Raw genomic sequence first — 22,500 nt, 5'->3', positions numbered from 1 at the left:
GACTGGTTGTAACTGTGTGTGTGTGTGCGTTTGATTAATTGAAATATGTATTAACAGATTGCACAATTACAGTACATTTCAAGCACAAACTCAATACAAAGGCTGTTAACTGTGAGTGGACGACTCAATTAAGCATTACACTTGTTTACAATAGGGTCCACCATGTTCAATTCATCAAAATGTGTGTGTGTGTGTGTGTGTGTGTGTGTGTGTGTGTGTGTGTGTGTGTGTGTGTGTGTGTGTGTGTGTGTGTGTGTGTGTGTACAAAATCAGTAACAGTAACAGTCAGTTTATTAGATGAAAAAAATATATAGCACAGATTTAAAGTGAGGCACTTTGGCCTAAAGGATAACACATTGTTTCCATTGTGGTACTAATAAAAACACACGCACATTATTACATTACATAAAGTTGGTAGATTAACCACCAGGGGCGCTATCGTCAGAGCTACAAGCCCACAACGAGCTGCATCAGAGACGCGCTGTGGGTTTGTAGATCCGCAACGGCACGCTCCACCTTCACAGTAGGTTATAGTGGGCGGCGGTACAAGTCTATTAGATCATGGCTCTTTAACCGAATGGTAACGTACGCGGCTCGTATGTACGAGGACCCTGGTTCGCCTCCCGTTCGAGGATCATAATTATAATACGAAGGTAAATAAATGTACCGATGTGAAGTGTGAGATAAAGTTTTAGTTATATGATATGGATTAGTTGGTTATTTTTACGAATGGATTATTTTAAATTAGTTAGTTAAACTAGTGTTAGTATAACATTCATATTCATAGTGGATGTCACCATGTTAATATCTGAAGCTTCTAGAGACTATTTAAATAGTTTTGAGAGGGAAACATGCTGCCGTTTGTCCCTAAAGATTTCTACTGGTTTCAAAAAGCATCCCTTGCAAAGTTAAGCCTCTCTGTTCTTATTCAATGGCATTTGTCGCCCTCAAAGGAAAATAGGGCGCCGTTTTTCCTTTATTTTTTGACGATGGGTTCTCTTCTCAGATTGTTAAGACAGAGCTGAAGCCGTTTTTATTCTACGGTCTGTGTCGCCCTCAAGTGGACAAAATCAGAACCATATAGTTTATTTCCCTGGCTGCCTTAAATTACTTTAGCTTTTGTAGTCGAGTTGAGGAAAGTTATATTTGAAAATAGGGTTAAAAATATATATATCTATAAAATGAAAATATAACAGACCACACAATGTACTTGAAATAACTAAAAAGGGCCATTATTTAACCCATGAATTATAGTTACATTATTTAATTCCTGAAGGTTAGTTCATAGATTGAACCCTTTGTAATTTAGACTGCTTGTTTCTTTTGTTTGTTGACACCAACAGAGAAAGCATGTTATTATTTTCTTATTAACACCAGACTCGTCACAATTAAGCTATCAAAAAAAGAGAATACAGAAGAAACATGAAACAACTTTGATAAGTCTGTCAGCGGCCGGACACCTATGGGTGTAGTAGTGAAATATGACACGTCACCACCAACCAGTTCATTCATTGAGCTGACTACAAGATAAAAAACATTACACTAATCTACTGATGTGGTAGACAATTAGTAGACAATAAAACACTGGATAAAACTAAGATACACAATAAAACATCAGCACTCAACTGCAGTAATAAACACAGATCAAATAATTTAAGGGCACTATGATCGCTTCACGGATTCACACACATTTTTACCAATGAATTTACAAAACATTTACAGAACCCAATTTCCAGGAATATAACAATTCAGTGCAATGATGAGTCTCTTACTCCTATGTGCAACAATGCCCAAAGACAGGCAGTGTAGCAACAATAAAGCATAGCATATAGAACGGTATATGCTATGTTGCCTAATGTTTTTCTACACCACCTCTCCTAGGACATAGCATCACACTGCAGCACGTTGTGAGCTTGTAGATCGGTTCATTTTTGTCAGTGTCAAGCTGTGACAAAATGATGCTGATTGCCTGCAGGGCACTGCAGGGCACCGCTCTGCAGACTCGTCTATAGGCCGATGCTAACAAAAACAGAGAGATCTATGTTTTTTGAGCAGTATCGCCTAACCCTTTTCATATCAAGTTATATTATTTATATGAGCCACGGACCACCATTTGATGACATTTAGCCAGGCATAACAGGCAAACTAATTCTACATGCTCTAATTGTGTAGACATCTTGTAAATTAAGTAATGCAGATGTTTAACAATAATTTAACTCCTGGGAGCGTAAAATTAAACCAAATGGGGTCCATTTGGTTTCATTTTACACTCTCAAGACTTAAAGAAGGGTCCATTTAGTTACCAACTCTCCATCATTTAGCTGGGGACCACCTGGAACCACCTCACGGACGACTGGTTGAGAATCACTGCCTTACAATATTAAATATAAAGCAAATATAGATTGAAGTGCTTCGACACAAGACTGAATGGAAAGCAAAATAGAATAACAAAGTGCTTGTCACTGAACGGTACTGTAGCCCAATTTATCTTAAACACAATGCTTAAAAATGCTCATTATTTATATAAATAATGTTCTATCATTTAGTTCAACAATAAAATGTTGAAATGTATTATAGTTGTATTAAATAATGTTATATTCTTTAATTCAACAATAAAATATGTATTTCATTTAAATAAATAAAACATTTATTAATAAAAATAACAAATGTTCATAGCTGAAATTAAATTGTATGTCCCGTGAGCTGTGCCAGGTAGCAAATAAAAGCCGGACCACGCAACCCGGACCACGAATCACAGCCAATATTTAACCCCTTTTGGTGTTTTAAGCATTATGTTATGCTTTAGCTGTTGAAAAATAGCAGATCTACAAGCTCATAGCGCAGCACAGAGTGCCGCGCTACAAGCTTGTAGGTCTGATATTTTTGAAAAATCGTGAAAATGTGGCACAAATCTTTGAATATATATTCTTTCAGAGGGAACATTTTTAACTCATATATTTGCTTCTGTGGAGGTCTCTGGAACAACATATTTTCAGATGGGGGTCGGCGGCCAAATACTATAATAATATAATATTCTGGGGGAAATATTGAGCACTGATAGAGAATTTAAAAATAAATCTACAGGGTTATATTTGGAGGTATGAATCTCACCAACACTTGGAGTTAACATCATGACGTTGTTAACACAGCCCAAACCTCTAACAAACGTTTTTGAGAAAAAGAAAAAAAAATCTGAATCAGACTTGTGAAACATCCAGACTGGAATCCGATTTGATTACATTAAGTCTAAACACAAACAAGTGGAATCTGATTTTTACAAATGCGACTTGAGCCACATTCAGAGGTGGTTTCAAGTCTGATTCAAATCTCATTCAGGAGATCCGTCTCAGTCTGAACGGAACGCAATCTAATTCGGATTCCATGTGACTTGTTTGTGTTTAGAGTCACTTATTTAAACAGATCGCATTCCATCTGATTCAGACTGGATTCAACTGCCAGTCTGAACACACAGACCTGATTCAGGCTGGATTCAGCTGCCAGTCTGAACACAGATCTGTGACAGATCCGATCTGGTCACTTGCAGATGCAGTGTGAACGGTCGGGGCAAAATATCAGATTTGACTGGATGTGACTGCAGTCTAAATGGGACATTACTACATCTGTAGTCTTGTTTCCCTTGTTGTCTCCAAAGCAAAGCAAAGTTACTATATTTACCCAGGGTAACTGGACTAAGCATCAGATACTTGTTTACAGCCAGGCCCTGCTCATAGAACATTTCATGGTAGTGGTTCAATGCCTTGCTCAAGGGCACTTCAGCGGTGGTAATTTTAACGTGCCGGTCCGGGGATACGAACTGGCGACCTTCCGGTATCAAGACCGCTCCGCAAACCGTTCGGCCACCACTGCCACCGGTGCAGCCACCGCTGCCACTCCTTGATTTGATAAGCGAGAAACACCAACACACACTCACAAGTCACCCAAGTGTACAACCAATAAATATACTTTATATAAAAAAAAGAAAAGTGACCCAAGTGTTCTTGTGCCTCAACGTCAGAAATGTAAGAGTTCACCGGAGGTGGGAGGAGCATTAAATGCCAACCTGGCTGAAAACACAATCTCCTCCCCTCAGTGGTGTTGGTGGCGGCTCACGGACGCAGACGGCGGCTGCAGTTTCTCAGACGAGCGGTCTTTGCTCTCCGTGTCCGAAGCAGAGTCGGTGTCCTGCGTCTCTGTTTCATCCACATGTCAGTAACTGTGATAGAGAAACAGAAAGCTAGTGACCGACCGATACATGGATAACAATATGGACTCATGTCGCAGTTTCACTGTACAAGCCGTTTTGAGACAAGAATATGCTACTGGCAGGACCAACCAGGTAGGCCTCCTGTTTCTTCTGCCCGAGACGGCCCAGGTGAGGGGGGTGGGGGGTGTGAGGGGGGGACTATACACACCATACCATATACACCATGGCAGGGACGTGCAGAGAGTGTCAGAGGGGCAGGGGCTGACATACCGTAAGAGGGCACTTTTGGACAAAAATAGCGAAAATAGCAGAACTACAAGCTCACAACTAGGGTTGGGATTCGTTAGGATTTTAACGGTTCCGGATCCTTCCCGGATCCCTCTTAACGGTTCCGGTTCCTAACGGTTCCCTTAACGGATCCTAATATTATTTTTTACCCCTTTTTTTCTGACATAGATTATGCTTATATTATAACTAACCTAACCAAGTACATAATAAACACAAATTCATTAATTCAATTATTGAAAATGCACTTTACAATTATGAGGTGGCACTATTATTTAAACTTCACCACCACCAGCAGCTAGCCACCACAACAATATCATTGTTGCAATTTGTACTGTATATTGCAATTTGTACTGTATATTAAATATACAGTACACATTGCAATAATGATATTGTGGTGACAAATGTTGTCTTTAATGTTCAGATTAATTTAATATGAAGGACCCCTTACCCTAATGGAAACAAGCCATAGTGCTTTCTTGGATTATAAAATCCTCTTAGCAGACCTTGTATTGAACTGTACTGTCCTGTGCTTTTTTCTGCAAACTGTTTATAAAGTAATCAATCTATATGCACCTAAACGCTGGGCTCTCAACAGTCACGCGATTAATTTAGAGCCAAATCAAAAGCAGTTGAGTTGCTTATAAGTTGTACAAAATAAGTGCAGACAAATTGATTTGGCTCTATAGTTAACGTGATTCATAAAATATCAGACAGAAAGACGTCGAGTCATTGGCGTTCACCATTAACAACAGTTGTACAATACGCCGCGGCCTAATGAAAAGCTGTGTAGACGTTAGTAGTTTTTATTTTCTATTACGTTACTAGCCTGGGGAAAGTAAACCGATGCATCAGATCGTCCCCCGCCGGCTGTGGTGGAGCTGCGGGGAGAGCGGGCACGGCTTTCCGCATGGCTCACAAACGCGATGTGCCTAGATTATTCTCGTTAGTTGTGGACTCGTGTAGGCATATTGATTTTGAGATGTTTCCTCAATGTGGACGTGGTACAAGTTGCAACAACCTTTGCAGAGGGAACTATAGCATCGCATTTATTGCACTTTGCGTGCTCACTGCTCAGCCTCAGTCATTTCCCTCTCTGTTAACCACACTTGGAGATCTGTGCGACATACTGTCCCAGTCCCACTCGCTCCGCGGCGGTGAATGCACAGAACAGTGGCCTATCCACCCCGACCCCACCATGGACCCCACTCACTCTGTAGGTGGGGTGACGTCACCCCAGGCTCTGCTTGCATGCATGCACAGACACAGCGGAGCTAAATGACGACTGATGAGATCCGTTTGGGGAACCGTTAGTAAAAAAACGATGGAACCGGCTCCGGATCCGCAATGTCGGAACCGGGTCTGAAATGGAACCGGTTCCGAATCCCTCACAACGTGTCGCGTTGAGAGCTTGTAGATCAGCTATTTTCGGGGCGCAACCCAGCAATCTTTAGCTAGTGGAGATGCAGGTGTAACGACATGGATTTCTAAACAAATTTGTTCAACGCAAACTGCTGCGTTTAAGTTCTGGAATTCTCCTGAATGCTGCCTTCTGGAATGGCATGGAAAAGGGGAGGCATTTTGCATTTCTTCCACCATGTAGTAAACGCTGCATTCGTGGTCTGGAGAGGGCAGTTGTTTTACAGACGGGTAAAAGGGCAGGGGCTGAAGCCCCCTTTGATGTCTATGTGAGCACGTCCCTGCACCATGGAATGAATACAACACAAGGTGTAGATCTATACATCCACTAACCTGGCGACATGCGCTGCGTACTTCTTCTGTAGCTTGCATATGGGGGCAGATTTATGGAGGAACTGCACGGCGATATCTGGAAGAGCAGCAAACAGACGTGATGATGAGACACATTAACCTCATTGAGAGCTGAGCAGATTCTACAACATGTCTTCTAGATCAGGGGCAACTTTGGATATGAACAGGGCCACACTAACTCCAGAGGGCCACACTAACTCCAGAGGGCCACACTAACTCCAGAGGGCCACACTAACTCCAGAGGGCCACATTGGATATGGACAGGGCCACACTAACTCCAGAGGGCCACACTAACTCCAGAGGGCCACATTGGATATGGACAGGGCCACACCAACTCCAGAGGGCCACATTGGATATGGACAGGGCCACACTAACTCCAGAGGGCCACACTAACTCCAGAGGGCCACATTGGATATGGACAGGGCCACACCAACTCCAGAGGGCCACACTAACTCCAGAGGGCCACACTAACTCCAGAGGGCCACACTAACTCCAGAGGGCCACACTAACTCCAGAGGGCCACACTAACTCCAGAGGGCCACACTAACTCCAGAGGGCCACATTGGATATGGACACACTGGGCCACACCAACTCCAGAGGGCCACACTAACTCCAGAGGGCCACACTAACTCCAGAGGGCCACACTAACTCCAGAGGGCCACATTGGATATGGACAGGGCCACACTAACTCCAGAGGGCCACATTGGATATGGACAGGGCCACACTAACTCCAGAGGGCCACATTGCATATACTGTTGCAGTAGCAAAGATAGCAGATCTACAACCTCAAACCATGTCACACTGCGACACGTTTTGAGCTTGTAGATCTGCTATTTTTTGCTGTATTTGGATTGAAATATATTTTTATATTGGAATACTGAAAAGTTAATTTTCAAATAAAATAAAATTACTAGTAGATGTCAGAACTCTGTGGTGTTGTCCACAGGCTGTGGTAGAAACAAGACAAAGTAAACAAAGATGATGTATGATGATAAGAGCGCCCCTCACTTCACACGGGTGTGATTTTTTGACAAGAAAAGTAGAAGAAAAACATGTCCTATTAAAGAGTATTGTAGAGGGTGAAGGTGTGGTTTCTGGGAGAAGAACAATATGTAAACTGTCCTATTAGAGAGTATTGTAGAGGGTGAAGGTGTGGTTTCTGGGAGAAGAACAATATGTAAACTGTCCTATTAGAGAGTATTGTAGAGGGTGAAGGTGTGGTTTCTGGGAGAAGAACAATATGTAAACTGTCCTATTAGAGAGTATTGTAGAGGGTGAAGGTGTGGTTTCCGGGAGAAGAACAATATGTAAACTGTCCTATTAGAGAGTATTGTAGAGGGTGAAGGTGTGGTTTCCGGGAGAAGAACAATATGTAAACTGTCCTATTAGAGAGTATTGTAGAGGGTGAAGGTGTGGTTTCTGGGAGAAGAACAATATGTAAACTGTCCTATTAGAGAGTATTGTAGAGGGTGAAGGTGTGGTTTCCGGGAGAAGAACAATATGTAAACTGTCCTATTGGAGAATATTGTAGAGGGTGAAGGTGTGGTTTGTGGGAGAAGAACAATATGTAAACTGTCCTATTGGAGAGTATTGTAGAGGGTGAAGGTGTGGTTTCTGGGAGAAGAACAATATGTAAACTGTCCTATTAGAGAGTATTGTAGAGGGTGAAGGTGTGGTTTCTGGGAGAAGAACAATATGTAAACTGTCCTATTAGAGAGTATTGTAGAGGGTGAAGGTGTGGTTTCTGGGAGAAGAACAATATGTAAACTGTCCTATTAGAGAGTATTGTAGAGGGTGAAGGTGTGGTTTCTGGGAGAAGAACAATATGTAAACTGTCCTATTAGAGAGTATTGTAGAGGGTGAAGGTGTGGTTTCTGGGAGAAGAACAATATGTAAACTGTCCTATTAGAGAGTATTGTAGAGGGTGAAGGTGTGGTTTCCGGGAGAAGAACAATATGTAAACTGTCCTATTAGAGAGTATTGTAGAGGGTGAAGGTGTGGTTTCCGGGAGAAGAACAATATGTAAACTGTCCTATTAGAGAGTATTGTAGAGGGTGAAGGTGTGGTTTCTGGGAGAAGAAAAATATGTAAACTGTCCTATTAGAGAGTATTGTAGAGGGTGAAGGTGTGGTTTCTGGGAGAAGAAAAATATGTAAACTGTCCTATTAGAGAGTATTGTAGAGGGTGAAGGTGTGGTTTCTGGGAGAAGAACAATATGTAAACTGTCCTATTAGAGAGTATTGTAGAGGGTGAAGGTGTGGTTTCTGGGAGAAGAACAATATGTAAACTGTCCTATTAGAGAGTATTGTAGAGGGTGAAGGTGTGGTTTCCGGGAGAAGAACAATATGTAAACTGTCCTATTAGAGAGTATTGTAGAGGGTGAAGGTGTGGTTTCCGGGAGAAGAACAATATGTAAACTGTCCTATTAGAGAGTATTGTAGAGGGTGAAGGTGTGGTTTCTGGGAGAAGAAAAATATGTAAACTGTCCTATTAGAGAGTATTGTAGAGGGTGAAGGTGTGGTTTCCGGGAGAAGAACAATATGTAAACTGTCCTATTAGAGAATATTGTAGAGGGTGAAGGTGTGGTTTGTGGGAGAAGAACAATATGTAAACTGTCCTATTAGAGAGTATTGTAGAGGGTGAAGGTGTGGTTTCTGGGAGAAGAACAATATGTAAACTGTCCTATTAGAGAGTATTGTAGAGGGTGAAGGTGTGGTTTCTGGGAGAAGAAAAATATGTAAACTGTCCTATTAGAGAGTATTGTAGAGGGTGAAGGTGTGGTTTCTGGGAGAAGAAAAATATGTAAACTGTCCTATTAGAGAGTATTGTAGAGGGTGAAGGTGTGGTTTCCGGGAGAAGAACAATATGTAAACTGTCCTATTAGAGAGTATTGTAGAGGGTGAAGGTGTGGTTTCTGGGAGAAGAACAATATGTAAACTGTCCTATTAGAGAGTATTGTAGAGGGTGAAGGTGTGGTTTCTGGGAGAAGAACAATATGTAAACTGTCCTATTAGAGAGTATTGTAGAGGGTGAAGGTGTGGTTTCTGGGAGAAGAACAATATGTAAACTGTCCTATTAGAGAGTATTGTAGAGGGTGAAGGTGTGGTTTCTGGGAGAAGAACAATATGTAAACTGTCCTATTAGAGAGTATTGTAGAGGGTGAAGGTGTGGTTTCTGGGAGAAGAACAATATGTAAACTGTCCTATTAGAGAGTATTGTAGAGGGTGAAGGTGTGGTTTCTGGGAGAAGAACAATATGTAAACTGTCCTATTAGAGAGTATTGTAGAGGGTGAAGGTGTGGTTTCTGGGAGAAGAACAATATGTAAACTGTCCTATTAGAGAGTATTGTAGAGGGTGAAGGTGTGGTTTCTGGGAGAAGAACAATGTGTAAACTGTCCTATTAGAGAGTATTGTAGAGGGTGAAGGTGTGGTTTCCGGGAGAAGAACAATATGTAAACTGTCCTATTAGAGAGTATTGTAGAGGGTGAAGGTGTGGTTTCTGGGAGAAGAACAATATGTAAACTGTCCTATTAGAGAGTATTGTAGAGGGTGAAGGTGTGGTTTCTGGGAGAAGAACAATATGTAAACTGTCCTATTAAAGAGTATTGTAGAGGGTGAAGGTGTGGTTTCCGGGAGAAGAACAATATGTAAACTGTCCTATTAGAGAGTATTGTAGAGGGTGAAGGTGTGGTTTCTGGGAGAAGAACAATATGTAAACTGTCCTATTAGAGAGTATTGTAGAGGGTGAAGGTGTGGTTTCTGGGAGAAGAACAATATGTAAACTGTCCTATTAGAGAGTATTGTAGAGGGTGAAGGTGTGGTTTCCGGGAGAAGAACAATATGTAAACTGTCCTATTAGAGAGTATTGTAGAGGGTGAAGGTGTGGTTTGTGGGAGAAGAACAATATGTAAACTGTCCTATTAGAGAGTATTGTAGAGGGTGAAGGTGTGGTTTCTGGGAGAAGAACAATATGTAAACTGTCCTATTAGAGAGTATTGTAGAGGGTGAAGGTGTGGTTTCTGGGAGAAGAACAATATGTAAACTGTCCTATTAGAGAGTATTGTAGAGGGTGAAGGTGTGGTTTCTGGGAGAAGAACAATATGTAAACTGTCCTATTAGAGAGTATTGTAGAGGGTGAAGGTGTGGTTTCCGGGAGAAGAACAATATGTAAACTGTCCTATTAGAGAGTATTGTAGAGGGTGAAGGTGTGGTTTCTGGGAGAAGAACAATATGTAAACTGTCCTATTAGAGAGTATTGTAGAGGGTGAAGGTGTGGTTTCTGGGAGAAGAACAATATGTAAACTGTCCTATTAGAGAGTATTGTAGAGGGTGAAGGTGTGGTTTCCGGGAGAAGAACAATATGTAAACTGTCCTATTAGAGAGTATTGTAGAGGGTGAAGGTGTGGTTTCCGGGAGAAGAACAATATGTAAACTGTCCTATTAGAGAGTATTGTAGAGGGTGAAGGTGTGGTTTCTGGGAGAAGAACAATATGTAAACTGTCCTATTAGAGAGTATTGTAGAGGGTGAAGGTGTGGTTTCTGGGAGAAGAACAATATGTAAACTGTCCTATTAGAGAGTATTGTAGAGGGTGAAGGTGTGGTTTCTGGGAGAAGAACAATATGTAAACTGTCCTATTAGAGAGTATTGTAGAGGGTGAAGGTGTGGTTTCCGGGAGAAGAACAATATGTAAACTGTCCTATTAGAGAGTATTGTAGAGGGTGAAGGTGTGGTTTCTGGGAGAAGAACAATATGTAAACTGTCCTATTAGAGAGTATTGTAGAGGGTGAAGGTGTGGTTTCTGGGAGAAGAACAATATGTAAACTGTCCTATTAGAGAGTATTGTAGAGGGTGAAGGTGTGGTTTCCGGGAGAAGAACAATATGTAAACTGTCCTATTAGAGAATATTGTAGAGGGTGAAGGTGTGGTTTGTGGGAGAAGAACAATATGTAAACTGTCCTATTAGAGAGTATTGTAGAGGGTGAAGGTGTGGTTTCTGGGAGAAGAACAATATGTAAACTGTCCTATTAGAGAGTATTGTAGAGGGTGAAGGTGTGGTTTCCGGGAGAAGAACAATATGTAAACTGTCCTATTAGAGAGTATTGTAGAGGGTGAAGGTGTGGTTTCTGGGAGAAGAACAATATGTAAACTGTCCTATTAGAGAGTATTGTAGAGGGTGAAGGTGTGGTTTCTGGGAGAAGAACAATATGTAAACTGTCCTATTAGAGAGTATTGTAGAGGGTGAAGGTGTGGTTTCTGGGAGAAGAACAATATGTAAACTGTCCTATTAGAGAGTATTGTAGAGGGTGAAGGTGTGGTTTCTGGGAGAAGAACAATATGTAAACTGTCCTATTAGAGAGTATTGTAGAGGGTGAAGGTGTGGTTTCTGGGAGAAGAACAATATGTAAACTGTCCTATTAGAGAGTATTGTAGAGGGTGAAGGTGTGGTTTCTGGGAGAAGAACAATATGTAAACTGTCCTATTAGAGAGTATTGTAGAGGGTGAAAGTGTGGTTTCTGGGAGAAGAACAATATGTAAACTGTCCTATTAAAGAGTATTGTAGAGGGTGAAGGTGTGGTTTCCGGGAGAAGAACAATATGTAAACTGTCCTATTAGAGAGTATTGTAGAGGGTGAAGGTGTGGTTTCTGGGAGAAGAACAATATGTAAACTGTCCTATTAGAGAGTATTGTAGAGGGTGAAGGTGTGGTTTCTGGGAGAAGAACAATATGTAAACTGTCCTATTAGAGAGTATTGTAGAGGGTGAAGGTGTGGTTTGTGGGAGAAGAACAATATGTAAACTGTCCTATTAGAGAGTATTGTAGAGGGTGAAGGTGTGGTTTGTGGGAGAAGAACAATATGTAAACTGTCCTATTAGAGAGTATTGTAGAGGGTGAAGGTGTGGTTTCTGGGAGAAGAACAATATGTAAACTGTCCTATTAGAGAGTATTGTAGAGGGTGAAGGTGTGGTTTCTGGGAGAAGAACAATATGTAAACTGTCCTATTAGAGAGTATTGTAGAGGGTGAAGGTGTGGTTTCTGGGAGAAGAACAATATGTAAACTGTCCTATTAGAGAGTATTGTAGAGGGTGAAGGTGTGGTTTCTGGGAGAAGAACAATATGTAAACTGTCCTATTAGAGAGTATTGTAGAGGGTGAAGGTGTGGTTTCTGGGAGAAGAACAATATGTAAACTGTCCTATTAGAGAGTATTGTAGAGGGTGAAGGTGTGGTTTCTGGGAGAAGAACAATATGTAAACTGTCCTATTAGAGAGTATTGTAGAGGGTGAAGGTGTGGTTTCTGGGAGAAGAACAATATGTAAACTGTCCTATTAGAGAGTATTGTGGAGGGTGAAGGTGTGGTTTCAGGGAGAAGAACAATATGTAAACTGTCCTATTAGAGAGTATTGTAGAGGGTGAAGGTGTGGTTTCTGGGAGAAGAACAATATGTAAACTGTCCTATTAGAGAGTATTGTAGAGGGTGAAGGTGTGGTTTCCGGGAGAAGAACAATATGTAAACTGTCCTATTAGAGAGTATTGTAGAGGGTGAAGGTGTGGTTTCTGGGAGAAGAACAATATGTAAACTGTCCTATTAGAGAGTATTGTAGAGGGTGAAGGTGTGGTTTCCGGGAGAAGAACAATATGTAAACTGTCCTATTAGAGAGTATTGTAGAGGGTGAAGGTGTGGTTTCTGGGAGAAGAACAATATGTAAACTGTCCTATTAGAGAGTATTGTAGAGGGTGAAGGTGTGGTTTCTGGGAGAAGAACAATATGTAAACTGTCCTATTAGAGAGTATTGTAGAGGGTGAAGGTGTGGTTTCCGGGAGAAGAACAATATGTAAACTGTCCTATTAGAGAGTATTGTAGAGGGTGAAGGTGTGGTTTCCGGGAGAAGAACAATATGTAAACTGTCCTATTAGAGAGTATTGTAGAGGGTGAAGGTGTGGTTTCTGGGAGAAGAACAATATGTAAACTGTCCTATTAGAGAGTATTGTGGAGGGTGAAGGTGTGGTTTCTGGGAGAAGAACAATATGTAAACTGTCCTATTAGAGAGTATTGCAGAGGGTGAAGGTGTGGTTTCAGGGAGAAGAACAATATGTAAACTGTCCTATTAGAGAGTATTGTAGAGGGTGAAGGTGTGGTTTCCGGGAGAAGAACAATATGTAAACTGTCCTATTAGAGAGTATTGTAGAGGGTGAAGGTGTGGTTTCCGGGAGAAGAACAATATGTAAACTGTCCTATTAGAGAGTATTGTAGAGGGTGAAGGTGTGGTTTCTGGGAGAAGAACAATATGTAAACTGTCCTATTAGAGAGTATTGTAGAGGGTGAAGGTGTGGTTTCTGGGAGAAGAACAATATGTAAACTGTCCTATTAGAGAGTATTGTAGAGGGTGAAGGTGTGGTTTCCGGGAGAAGAACAATATGTAAACTGTCCTATTAGAGAGTATTGTAGAGGGTGAAGGTGTGGTTTCAGGGAGAAGAACAATATGTAAACTGTCCTATTAGAGAGTATTGTAGAGGGTGAAGGTGTGGTTTCTGGGAGGAGAACAATATGTAAACTGTCCTATTAGAGAGTATTGTAGAGGGTGAAGGTGTGGTTTCCGGGAGAAGAACAATATGTAAACTGTCCTATTAGAGAGTATTGTAGAGGGTGAAGGTGTGGTTTCTGAGAGAAGAACAATATGTAAACTGTCCTATTAGAGAGTATTGTAGAGGGTGAAGGTGTGGTTTCTGGGAGAAGAACAATATGTAAACTGTCCTATTAGAGAGTATTGTAGAGGGTGAAGGTGTGGTTTCTGGGAGAAGAACAATATGTAAACTGTCCTATTAGAGAGTATTGTAGAGGGTGAAGGTGTGGTTTCCGGGAGAAGAACAATATGTAAACTGTCCTATTAGAGAATATTGTAGAGGGTGAAGGTGTGGTTTGTGGGAGAAGAACAATATGTAAACTGTCCTATTAGAGAGTATTGTAGAGGGTGAAGGTGTGGTTTCTGGGAGAAGAACAATATGTAAACTGTCCTATTAGAGAGTATTGTAGAGGGTGAAGGTGTGGTTTCCGGGAGAAGAACAATATGTAAACTGTCCTATTAGAGAGTATTGTAGAGGGTGAAGGTGTGGTTTCTGGGAGAAGAACAATATGTAAACTGTCCTATTAGAGAGTATTGTAGAGGGTGAAGGTGTGGTTTCTGGGAGAAGAACAATATGTAAACTGTCCTATTAGAGAGTATTGTAGAGGGTGAAGGTGTGGTTTCTGGGAGAAGAACAATATGTAAACTGTCCTATTAGAGAGTATTGTAGAGGGTGAAGGTGTGGTTTCTGGGAGAAGAACAATATGTAAACTGTCCTATTAGAGAGTATTGTAGAGGGTGAAGGTGTGGTTTCCGGGAGAAGAACAATATGTAAACTGTCCTATTAGAGAGTATTGTAGAGGGTGAAGGTGTGGTTTCTGGGAGAAGAACAATATGTAAACTGTCCTATTAGAGAGTATTGTAGAGGGTGAAGGTGTGGTTTCTGGGAGAAGAACAATATGTAAACTGTCCTATTAGAGAGTATTGTAGAGGGTGAAGGTGTGGTTTCCGGGAGAAGAACAATATGTAAACTGTCCTATTAGAGAGTATTGTAGAGGGTGAAGGTGTGGTTTGTGGGAGAAGAACAATATGTAAACTGTCCTATTAGAGAGTATTGTAGAGGGTGAAGGTGTGGTTTCTGGGAGAAGAACAATATGTAAACTGTCCTATTAGAGAGTATTGTAGAGGGTGAAGGTGTGGTTTCTGGGAGAAGAACAATATGTAAACTGTCCTATTAGAGATTATTGTAGAGGGTGAAGGTGTGGTTTCTGGGAGAAGAACAATATGTAAACTGTCCTATTAGAGAGTATTGTAGAGGGTGAAGGTGTGGTTTCCGGGAGAAGAACAATATGTAAACTGTCCTATTAGAGAGTATTGTAGAGGGTGAAGGTGTGGTTTCTGGGAGAAGAACAATATGTAAACTGTCCTATTAGAGAGTATTGTAGAGGGTGAAGGTGTGGTTTCTGCAGAACAATATGTAAACTGTCCTATTAGAGAGTATTGCAGAGGGTGAAGGTGTGGTTTCTGGGAGAAGAACAATATGTAAACTGTCCTATTAGAGAGTATTGTAGAGGGTGAAGGTGTGGTTTCCGGGAGAAGAACAATATGTAAACTGTCCTATTAGAGAGTATTGTAGAGGGTGAAGGTGTGGTTTCTGGGAGAAGAACAATATGTAAACTGTCCTATTAGAGAGTATTGTAGAGGGTGAAGGTGTGGTTTCCGGGAGAAGAACAATATGTAAACTGTCCTATTAGAGAGTATTGTAGAGGGTGAAGGTGTGGTTTCTGGGAGAAGAACAATATGTAAACTGTCCTATTAGAGAGTATTGTAGAGGGTGAAGGTGTGGTTTCTGGGAGAAGAACAATATGTAAACTGTCCTATTAGAGAGTATTGTAGAGGGTGAAGGTGTGGTTTCCGGGAGAAGAACAATATGTAAACTGTCCTATTAGAGAGTATTGTAGAGGGTGAAGGTGTGGTTTCTGGGAGAAGAACAATATGTAAACTGTCCTATTAGAGAGTATTGTAGAGGGTGAAGGTGTGGTTTCTGGGAGAAGAACAATATGTAAACTGTCCTATTAGAGAGTATTGTAGAGGGTGAAGGTGTGGTTTCTGGGAGAAGAACAATATGTAAACTGTCCTATTAGAGAGTATTGTAGAGGGTGAAGGTGTGGTTTCCGGGAGAAGAACAATATGTAAACTGTCCTATTAGAGAGTATTGTAGAGGGTGAAGGTGTGGTTTCTGGGAGAAGAACAATATGTAAACTGTCCTATTAGAGAGTATTGTAGAGGGTGAAGGTGTGGTTTCCGGGAGAAGAACAATATGTAAACTGTCCTATTAGAGAGTATTGTAGAGGGTGAAGGTGTGGTTTCCGGGAGAAGAACAATATGTAAACTGTCCTATTAGAGAGTATTGTAGAGGGTGAAGGTGTGGTTTCTGGGAGAAGAACAATATGTAAACTGTCCTATTAGAGAGTATTGTAGAGGGTGAAGGTGTGGTTTCTGGGAGAAGAACAATATGTAAACTGTCCTATTAGAGAGTATTGTAGAGGGTGAAGGTGTGGTTTCTGGGAGAAGAACAATATGTAAACTGTCCTATTAGAGAGTATTGTAGAGGGTGAAGGTGTGGTTTCCGGGAGAAGAACAATATGTAAACTGTCCTATTAGAGAGTATTGTAGAGGGTGAAGGTGTGGTTTCCGGGAGAAGAACAATATGTAAACTGTCCTATTAGAGAGTATTGTAGAGGGTGAAGGTGTGGTTTCTGGGAGAAGAACAATATGTAAACTGTCCTATTAGAGAGTATTGTGGAGGGTGAAGGTGTGGTTTCCGGGAGAAGAACAATATGTAAACTGTCCTATTAGAGAGTATTGTAGAGGGTGAAGGTGTGGTTTCTGGGAGAAGAACAATATGTAAACTGTCCTATTAGAGAGTATTGTAGAGGGTGAAGGTGTGGTTTCAGGGAGAAGAACAATATGTAAACTGTCCTATTAGAGAGTATTGTAGAGGGTGAAGGTGTGGTTTCTGGGAGAAGAACAATATGTAAACTGTCCTATTAGAGAGTATTGTAGAGGGTGAAGGTGTGGTTTCTGAGAGAAGAACAATATGTAAACTGTCCTATTAGAGAGTATTGTAGAGGGTGAAGGTGTGGTTTCTGGGAGAAGAACAATATGTAAACTGTCCTATTAGAGAGTATTGTAGAGGGTGAAGGTGTGGTTTCTGGGAGAAGAACAATATGTAAACTGTCCTATTAGAGAGTATTGTAGAGGGTGAAGGTGTGGTTTCTGGGAGAAGAACAATATGTAAACTGTCCTATTAGAGAGTATTGTAGAGGGTGAAGGTGTGGTTTCTGGGAGAAGAACAATATGTAAACTGTCCTATTAGAGAGTATTGTAGAGGGTGAAGGTGTGGTTTCTGGGAGAAGAACAATATGTAAACTGTCCTATTAGAGAGTATTGTAGAGGGTGAAGGTGTGGTTTCTGGGAGAAGAACAATATGTAAACTGTCCTATTAGAGAGTATTGTAGAGGGTGAAGGTGTGGTTTCTGGGAGAAGAACAATATGTAAACTGTCCTATTAGAGTATTGTAGAGGGTGAAGGTGTGGTTTCTGGGAGAAGAACAATATGTAAACTGTCCTATTAGAGTATTGTAGAGGGTGAAGGTGTGGTTTCTGGGAGAAGAACAATATGTAAACTGTCCTATTAGAGAGTATTGTAGAGGGTGAAGGTGTGGTTTCCGGGAGAAGAACAATATGTAAACTGTCCTATTAGAGAGTATTGTAGAGGGTGAAGGTGTGGTTTCCGGGAGAAGAACAATATGTAAACTGTCCTATTAGAGAGTATTGTAGAGGGTGAAGGTGTGGTTTCTGGGAGAAGAACAATATGTAAACTGTCCTATTAGAGAGTATTGTAGAGGGTGAAGGTGTGGTTTCTGGGAGAAGAACAATATGTAAACTGTCCTATTAGAGAGTATTGTAGAGGGTGAAGGTGTGGTTTCTGGGAGATGAACAATATGTAAACTGTCCTATTAGAGAGTATTGTAGAGGGTGAAGGTGTGGTTTCAGGGAGAAGAACAATATGTAAACTGTCCTATTAGAGAGTATTGTAGAGGGTGAAGGTGTGGTTTCTGGGAGAAGAACAATATGTAAACTGTCCTATTAGAGAGTATTGTAGAGGGTGAAGGTGTGGTTTCTGGGAGAAGAACAATATGTAAACTGTCCTATTAGAGAGTATTGTAGAGGGTGAAGGTGTGGTTTCTGGGAGAAGAACAATATGTAAACTGTCCTATTAGAGAGTATTGTAGAGGGTGAAGGTGTGGTTTCCGGGAGAAGAACAATATGTAAACTGTCCTATTAGAGAGTATTGCAGAGGGTGAAGGTGTGGTTTCTGGGAGAAGAACAATATGTAAACTTGGCACCGACCTGAAGTCCGCTCCCAGAGAGGCAGCAGTATCATTCAGTTCACTCTGCATCTTGACTAGCTTCTTTCCCACACAGATCACCACGCCAGCCAGGGGTCCACAGATCACCACGCCAGCCAGGGGTCCACAGATCACCACGCCAGCCAGGGGCAGGGGCAGGGCCAGGGGTGTTTCCCACACAGATCACCACGCCAGCCAGGGGTCCAGGGGTCCACAGATCACCACGCCAGCCAGGGGTCCAGGGGTCCACAGATCACCACGCCAGCCAGGGGGCCAGGGGGGTCCAGGGGTCCAGGGGTCCACAGATCACCACGCCAGCCAGGGGTCCAGGGGTCCACAGATCACCACGCCAGCCAGGGGGCCAGGGGGGTCCAGGGGTCCAGGGGTCCACAGATCACCACGCCAGCCAGGGGTCCAGCTTCCTATTCCTGCACCTATTCATGACATTTATAAATGAATACATTAAAATGTTTGTTTTTCATGGACCAACTCACACAAAGGATTACTTTCATGTTTGACCCATTGAGTTACATAAGACCACAGCATTATCAATTGATGGACCAACGTTTATACTATTATTTTCTGGGAACTGCAGTAAACAGATAAACAATTACATTTGCAGGATTTGGCTTTGCCCTCTGGCTCTACACACTGTGTGTACGAGAGGCTGGAAATAAAGTAACTCTGACGGTGTAACTTATAGGCCATCTTTGAGTGTGTGTGTGCGTACATGCGTGTGTGCGTGTCTCTCTCTTTCTGAAACTGATAGAAATGGCAGGGCTAATAATAATATTGAAATAAATAAAATCACACCCGTGTGAAGTGAGCGCCGCTCTTATCATTGTACATCATCATGACGTAAAATTCTCCAGTCATTGTCGATTTAATTTAATGTTTCTGTGGGACGGAAATCTACACTAATAGCTGGATATATTAGTGTAGATAAATCTACACTATAGCTGAATATATTAGTGTAGATAAAACGCCCTATAAATCTACACTATAGCTGAATATATTAGTGTAGATAGCGCCCTATAAATCTACACTATAGCTGAATATAGGAGGGGCTAGCGCCCCCTATAGGAGGGGCTAGCGCCCTATAAATCTACACTATAGCTGAATATATTAGTGTAGATAGCGCCCTATAAATCTACACTATAGCTGAATATATTAGTGTAGATAGCGCCCTATAAATCTACACTATAGCTGAATATAGGAGGGGCTAGCGCCCCCTATAGGAGGGGCTAGCGCCCTATAAATCTACACTATAGCTGAATATATTAGTGTAGATAGCGCCCTATAAATCTACACTATAGCTGAATATATTAGTGTAGATAGCGCCCTATAAATCTACACTATAGCTGAATATATTAGTGTAGATAGCGCCCTATAAATCTACACTAATAGCTGAATATATTAGTGTAGATAGCGCCCTATAAATCTACACTAATAGCTGAATATATTAGTGTAGATAGCGCCCTATAAATCTACACTATAGCTGAATATATTAGTGTAGATAGCGCCCTATAAATCTACACTATAGCTGAATATATTAGTGTAGATAGCGCCCTATAAATCTACACTAATAGCTGAATATATTAGTGTAGATAGCGCCCTATAAATCTACACTATAGCTGAATATATTAGTGTAGATAGCGCCCTATAAATCTACACTAATAGCTGAATATATTAGTGTAGATAGCGCCCTATAAATCTACACTATAGCTGAATATATTAGTGTAGATAGCGCCCTTTAAATCTACACTATAGCTGAATATATTAGTGTAGATAGCGCCCTATAAATCTACACTAATAGCTGAATATATTAGTGTAGATAGCGCCCTATAAATCTACACTATAGCTGAATATATTAGTGTAGATAGCGCCCTATAAATCTACACTATAGCTGAATATAGGAGGGGCTAGCGCCCTATACATCTACACTATAGCTGAATATAGGAGGGGCTAGCGCCCTATAAATCTACACTATAGCTGAATATATTAGTGTAGATAGCGCCCTATAAATCTACACTATAGCTGAATATAGGAGGGGCTAGCGCCCTATAAATCTACACTATAGCTGAATATATTAGTGTAGATAGCGCCCTATAAATCTACACTAATAGCTGAATATATTAGTGTAGATAGCGCCCTATAAATCTACACTATAGCTGAATATATTAGTGTAGATAGCGCCCTATAAATCTACACTAATAGCTGAATATATTAGTGTAGATAGCGCCCTATAAATCTACACTAATAGCTGAATATATTAGTGTAGATAGCGCCCTATAAATCTACACTATAGCTGAATATATTAGTGTAGATAGCGCCCTATACATCTACACTATAGCTGAATATAGGAGGGGCTAGCGCCCTATAAATCTACACTATAGCTGAATATAGGAGGGGCTAGCGCCCCTCAACAATACTTACACAAATACACAAACTAGAACTGCACTCTGTCGAGTGCACTAGTAGGCCATTTATGCGCAAGCAGAGCGCGCAAGTACTGTCGACCGCTACGAACTTTCCAATCTCAGCGTCTCTGTAAATAGGTTTCATGTTTGGAGGACACAAGTACAGAAGTAGAATGTATGGCTTATTTGTGTGTATCTCACAAGTTGGTAACTCTTGATGAAGCATAACTACTCAGCCAAACCATTTAACATTCTGTAGGAAGATTACATATTAAAATACAATCTGTAATCTAATAACATTCTCGGGTTATAACTGTCTGTCAATGGTGATGTAATTACGATATGTTTCAATATTGGTTGTGTAACAGGTAACGTATGTATGTATACATGTATGTAAGTTGAAAGTACTATATTGTGGTCGGCTGGCTTTTATATGCGTATGCTCTGAGGTATACACCGACACCACGGCGTGTAAACAGCGTTCCTGTCTACTTCTTCTTCTTCGTGGGGTTTTATGGCGGTTGGCATCCAAATAGTTGCATTACCGCCCCAGCGTTCCTGTCTAGCGTGGTGTCAGTGTATATATACTGATGTTGAAGGTGACGTAATTAATCCATTTAGGTCCGACGTCGAAATAAAAAAAAATGTCATCTGAAAGAATATATATTCAAAGATTTGTGCCGCATTTTCACGATTTTTCAAAAATAGCAGACCTACAAGCTTGTAGCGCGCCACTCGGTGGCGTGCTATGAGCTTGTAGATCTGCTATTTTTCAATAGCTAAAGTATAACATAATGCTTAGTTAAAACACCAAAAGGGGTTTCCGCCCAGAATGGGTTAAGATATGTATCAATGCTGGGTTATAACTGGCTGTCGATGGTGACGTAATTAAGATACGTATCAATGCCGTGTTATAACTGGCTGTCGATGGTGATGTAATTAAGATACGTATCAATGCCGGGTTATAACTGGCTGTCGATGGTGATGTAATTAAGATACGTATCAATGCCGGGTTATAACTGGCTGTCGATGGTGATGTAATTAAGATACGTATCAATGCCGGGTTATAACTGGCTGTCGATGGTGATAATATCTTAATTACGTCACCATCAACATCAGTATATATACCTCCGAGCATAGCATACGCTCATTCCTACGAGCACGACCACAGTGCAGCACAAGTAAATATACGAATTACACTTCGGACAAAACCTAATGGTATACATACATAGTGTAGTAAATGTATGGTTATTTTTTTTATTATCCCCATAAAAACATACTTGTCTAATACAATGTAACCCTACAGAACATGGTGAACATGGGGTGACAATAAAGTACTATATAAAGTATATATATATATATATATATATATATATATATGATAGTATATCACATCATATCAACACTTGTTTCATGATTACTATAATGAAAATAACTTAATTTCTAACATCCAAACGGATCACCGAAAAAAGTCCTTGCGGTCGTTTCCATTCAGGTCCTGGAAATTCAATTCATAATCATGACCAAAACAACAAATTGTCAAATTGTCATGAAAAGTAATAATAATTAAAAAGATATGTACAGGTTGGGAACAATGGAGGGTGTTATAAGGGGATGGAGGGGGGGGGGGGGGGGGGGGGTAGCCTCTCCCTTTGGCATGCTGAAAGCTCAATTAACTCAACCCCCGCCAGCAGGGGGCGCCGATAGTTCAGCAACCGCCACCGTTCACCACCATTCTATTTGGCTGTAGAAGCGTTCATATTTTAGATGCGCGTCACGGGGAAGTAACCTGACTCCGCCAGATGGGGCAGCAGAGAGTACACTGGGTTCCCCCCTAACGGGGAAG

General features: G+C 41.1%; 1 long non-coding RNA gene across 1 annotated transcript; it reads right to left on the bottom strand.

Annotated features, from left to right (window-relative positions):
* Positions 1-1,348: 1,348 nt before the first annotated feature.
* LOC306935865 lies at positions 1,349-18,363 on the bottom strand. Its single transcript, XR_013791427.1, has 5 exons — positions 18,236-18,363; positions 6,242-6,317; positions 3,883-4,213; positions 1,664-3,636; positions 1,349-1,442 (listed from the first exon to the last, which is right to left on the bottom strand). It is a non-coding gene; the product is annotated as an uncharacterized lncRNA (long non-coding RNA).
* Positions 18,364-22,500: the final 4,137 nt, after the last annotated feature.

This window comes from Electrona antarctica (genome assembly GCF_951216825.1).
Source record: "Electrona antarctica genome assembly, chromosome: 13".
NCBI classification, from domain to species: domain Eukaryota; kingdom Metazoa; phylum Chordata; class Actinopteri; order Myctophiformes; family Myctophidae; genus Electrona; species Electrona antarctica.
The sequence above is the reverse complement of the archived record's forward strand: the minus strand, read 5'-3'. Positions and strand labels throughout refer to the sequence as shown.